The sequence below is a fragment of the Meleagris gallopavo genome, chromosome 4, assembly GCF_000146605.3.
Source record: "Meleagris gallopavo isolate NT-WF06-2002-E0010 breed Aviagen turkey brand Nicholas breeding stock chromosome 4, Turkey_5.1, whole genome shotgun sequence".
Classification (NCBI taxonomy): Eukaryota; Metazoa; Chordata; class Aves; order Galliformes; family Phasianidae; genus Meleagris; species Meleagris gallopavo.
In genome coordinates this window covers 53,828,611-53,833,746 of record NC_015014.2, presented here as the reverse complement: position 1 = coordinate 53,833,746, position 5,136 = coordinate 53,828,611, and the positions used below count along the sequence as shown (strand labels likewise).

At 36.7% G+C, this 5,136-nt stretch overlaps 1 long non-coding RNA gene across 1 annotated transcript in view; it reads right to left on the bottom strand.

Moving 5' to 3' along the window:
- Positions 1-5,058, bottom strand: part of LOC109367577 — an 8,656-nt gene extending 3,598 nt beyond the window's left edge. Inside the window, exons 1-2 of the long non-coding RNA XR_002114774.2 lie at positions 4,870-5,058; positions 2,008-2,075 (exon numbers count right to left, since the gene is read on the bottom strand). This is a non-coding gene — a long non-coding RNA (uncharacterized LOC109367577). The remainder of the gene's footprint in view (positions 1-2,007; positions 2,076-4,869) is intronic.
- Between the last annotated feature and the right edge of the window lie 78 nt (positions 5,059-5,136).

Here is a 5,136-nt window from a genome sequence, read left to right as displayed (position 1 = left end):
AGTGGGATTGTCCACTGAAGGTATTCCCATGCAGAGATCAAGTACATCTAATTTTCTAGTTACTAGATCTCAGAAAGGCCTTAAGGTGAGGATTATAAGAAATGCTGCTGGATCATGATCTAAATTAATAAAACTCAGATATTCACTGCTTTATAGTGGTTACTCTTTAGAGATCCTAGCTGTGCCCTTGACTAATGTAAATCAGTATTATATTTGAAGAAAACAGAGCCTATGATGATTTGTACCAGCTAAGGATTTGGGTTGCAGACAGCAGTACCTAAAAACACTAATTTCAAAAATGCTAAACACACATGCCAGGCAGACCTGGCTTTTTCATTCTTGCACAAGAAACTTCAGAATAAGAAAGGTAACTTAAGCCTTCATTGTGGTACAAGTTATGTGATATTACAGTGTCATTGCTTATCAGAAATGTCACAGCTACTCCACTACAGAAATTCAGGATCCACTCACATTCAAAAACAGCCATTACCTAGCGGGATGCCTAATCCACACAAAGTGAAAGTGTGTTTAACTAATTGATTCGCTATACAAAAGAAACCTATAAGATGATTATAAAAAGGAGCCCTTTGTATACTGAATAGAGCTAGTGGAGGTAAGAAACATGACAGCAACATTCATGAGCATCTAAAGGCACTGAAGAGCTTTATCACTGAATCCAGTTAGAAAGCAACATAGCAAACGACTCCTGAAGAAGAACGCTTTTCAAGTCAGCCTCATAGAGCATGGAACTGCTGAGTAATAGTTCCCCAGTGGCTGAAGGACAACAGCACTGAGCCATCTGGTTCTCAGAATGAAAACAGGGATAAATGCGAGTGTTAAACAGAAATGGAGCAAAGCAGCACTCCTGTATGGTGAGCCATGGAGCAACCATGCCCCAGGCCTGCTTTAATCCAGCAACTGAGCTTCTGTGAGAAGGACAGAGGAAAGCAGTATCCCCAATGTTAAGATTTAAAATTTGGTAGAAAGTAAAGGAACTGGGATTTATTCTTCCTTTATTCTTTCTCTCCACTGATCTCGCAGGTGCATTTGTATACATTGAGAAGGAAGAATAAAGATAAACTGTCAAATTTGTGTTAATAGTACCTCAGACCAATTTTGTATAAGTAATTGCACAAAATCCAAGATCATGGTAGCACACCATTAGACCACAGTCTCTGTGTTGGAAAGCACTGATTGTCACCCTTTCAAGAAGATTTAGCACCTTACAATGTTCGGGTCCAGAGTTAACATGAAATATGAATGAAAATATTGACTTCGTTCCAAAGAGTTTCCAGTTGCATTGTAGAAGGATGTCTTGTAGCAGCCAGAATAAAAAACCCAGGAGAGTCAGGAAGCAATTTTGATAAATTAGTCAAGTCAGTTTTCAACATTTCTGTTTTAACTTGAAAAAGGTTTGCTGCCATATGCATTTGTACTTTGGCAGTGCTTACTGACAGAACAGAGACTGTCTTGGCACATCACTTGTAAGAGCAAAATAGATTTGGCTGTCATATCCATAATAAGCATAATTCATATTGCAGTGTCTAAAAACATACGGAAAGCAGGGATGTCAATATAAGAAGAATACAACTTAAAAGAGCTTGTAGAAGCCTCCCACATAACAGGTACAGGCCCAGATGAAGTTATAAACAACAACTCCCACTGTGATATCCTTTGGCTAGTGTTCAGTTGATGAATCAGTGCAATGAATTGAAGAACACTACTTTGAATGTGTAGGTCTCAGTTTACCCATTCACAGAAGTCATGTATCTGTGTAATAACACAGTGAATAGTTAAAGAGTCAGATTCACTAAAAATAGTTTAAAAAAAATGAACAATACATAGAGCAGGCTTCTCTGCAGGTAAGACATGACTTGTTTTCACTCCGAGGGTGTGCATTTAGTAGTTTGCCCAGAACTGTTAGTGGCTTCTGCTGGTTTGTCTAGGAGCTACTGAATTTAGCTAGGAAACCACCAAACTCAACCTTCTCAACCTTACACAACTTACTTCTGACTAGAGATAGGTAGCTTTTTCTTCATGTTCCACAAATCAAGCTCACACTGCTCCCAGATAGCCTGGAGGACAAACACAACGAACAAAGTATGAAAGAGTTTTCACCTGCCTACAAATATCACATAGATAATGTTTTAATACAGATAAGCCTCACATATCTTTTTATGTTATATGAACTCTCTTGTATTCATGTAAACAATTACCATTATATATACATACCTGTGTAACAAGTAATGATTCTTATATGAACAGCCTATGCTCTCAAGGAGTACAAGTTTAGTGTGAAGTAGAACTTCTTGCAGAACAGATTTGCATCCAGCTGAGAACCATGTTTTACCGCCAGTATAAATGGATCACAGTAAGAATGAGAATCAGACCCACATATACAGCTCAGTAATACACAATTTATTCTTTATCTTTTAACTGCTACTACTCTTTAATCTAGGATTTATAACATAAAGAAATGGGTGCAGATGATGTTTCACAGCACTGATGTCTGGCATACCATGATTATGTATTTCAGTAAGATAGAATAGTTTGTCTTCAAAAGGCATAGGTAGATAAATAAAGTCTGATTCCATATCCCAACCTCAAAATGTTAGAAGCGTTACTCAGCTTTTACATGTAGGCTAGAAATCAAACCAGCACTTGTGATATAACTGTGCTATAAATTCTTTCAGTTTTAGATTTATAGAACAACATAAGTGAAAGAAACAGTTGGAAGGAAAGAAAAAAAAAAATCATATTTCAAAAGTGAGTGAATTAAGAATCTGAAGTCCACTTTCGAAAGAGAATTAAGTTCCTGAACACAGACCTCCTATCTACTGTTAAATCTAAATGCATTTTTAAGGGATGCTAGATTTAAAGGGTTTCCATTGCCAAAGATACAGATTTTTTTTTAAATGCTTAGTCATCAGAAAACCTTGACATTTTCAATATCTAAATCCCTTTGGAGATCTGTCTCATGATGCTCAGATCACTTCAGAAATTGTAAAGAGCTCCTAGATTATGTGGGCCTTCCTCTAGAACAGGTGCTATAACCTTTAGGTTTCAGCTGTGACCTCTGTGCTCCTCACAAAACGTGAGGGGATAAATGCTATATGTCTTCTCAGAGCTAACAAGCTAAGCTATCCTTTGCGTTAAGGAGAGAGAAAAGTTAAGGCCTAGCTGCAAGAGTATCTTGGCATCCAGTTCTGAATGAGTGGTACTTGTCTCTGCTTCCAAATCTGATATCCAGAAGACCCAACCTCTCAGATTAGAAGTAGCTAATTCTTCTCTGCAAATTCAGAGCATCCATTTTGCAGCTCCACCAGTAGTACAAAAAGACAACCTCACGGTTTTTTCACCTTCTTTCTCACACTTAACAAACACATTGCAGTTGTTTCAACAGTTACAAGCAAATGGAGAAAGAATGGCAGGATAAGGTAGCAGAGACTAATTACGCAAGAAGTTTTTCATGGCAGTCCACATCTGAACAATTTCAAATTTTCAGTCTAACCTGGAAAAAAGCATTCAAATATTGATGTTTTGACTAAGTGTATTAAGAGCTTATTTTTGGGATTTGTCCTGCATGAATACAATAATGTCTTGCAAAAACATCATAAAGAAGTTGAATAAGAACCATTCATTGATTAAATAAAAGCCACAATCTTCCCATAACACCTTAAAGATATTTGAAGGCTTCCATACAAGCTCTGAAACAACCTAGCCCTCATTAATATTTTATAACTTTTGATCCCAGAGGTTTATTATTTTAGGTTACAAAAAAACCTCCAGAAAAAAAAGAACAGCATTGTATAAGAAAATTGGGTAAACTTTAATCAAGATACAACTTATTTAAAGAACCAACTTCATTTAAATTTTCCTTTAAAAAAAGAGAAGAAATGAAGAAATGAACAGGAGAAATATAAGTTACGAGGATAATAGTTTGCATTGTGGTAGACCAAAATAACTTTCACTTAGCATAAATATATATAATGCATAAGCTTTATACTTGACTTTACAATATATATTAAAGAGACTATTTATAATCTTGATATAAAATAACATTGGCAAGGAGAAATAATAAAAAGTCAAGATTGCTGCAAGTGTACATTCACTACATAAATGCCATAAGTAGACGAAACAAAAGTGCTTTAAAAAAAAACTTTTGAGTAGTCCTGCATCAGAAGTCACTGCAGTGAGAACTGATGCTCTGTTTACAGTTCTGTTTTTGTTCATCTACATCATAAAGCAACGTGGATTCACAGGCTTTAGTATACATAAGCCTCACTGAGAGAAGAAAGGGTATTAATACGAGCTAATGATATTGTCAGTAGGAAACTGAAATAGCAGTTGATAGCAGTAAATTTCCATCTTCACAAAAGATGCAATTCCCATGCTCAAGTGTGAAATTAAAATATATCTCCAATTTTAGTTACCTAAAAATCTTAGCTCCCTTTGATGAATGCAAAATAAATCAACATGACAGGAAATTTAATTCCAGCAAGTCTGACTGAATACCACAACAGTGAGTATGAAAGAAAGCAGCCAGTATAGTCAATACGACTGGTCATAGCATGATCTCAGCTTCCCATTCCTCTGATATCATCTTGGAAATGCCCTTAGCAATGTGCTTAGGTCCATTCTGCACAGCACCTTCCACTCCTACCTTGCTTAAACCCAATGAGTAGTGGAAAGCAGCCTATGTAACTTCGAGGTACCTTAGCCTTCATGAATCAAGGTAAGGTCAGTAAGTGTTGCGCAAGACTCTGTTAAAGTCACTCTATTAACAGCAACAAGGTATCGTTAGCCTAAATCTAACAACTGTTGGTCTCAGAACTTCATTGAAAACTAAGCAAAAAAATTTGTACTTACCTCCAATAAGACCCTTGCAATACATTGAAAACATTATTGGAGACATCAATAAGCATACACTGAAAATCTTAACTCACCCAACTGGTGATAGTCTCTCTAGCTATAGAAGACTACTTCTCAAAAAACAACCCTCATCCAGAAAACATTCACCTTTTGGAGGCTAGCTCTTGAATGAGCCCAAGGTCTGCCCCTTCCAACCGGGTGGGAAGCACAGGAGAATTGCTTACAACTGTGCTTCCTGAAAACTGGTTATCCTCAGCTCTTTTT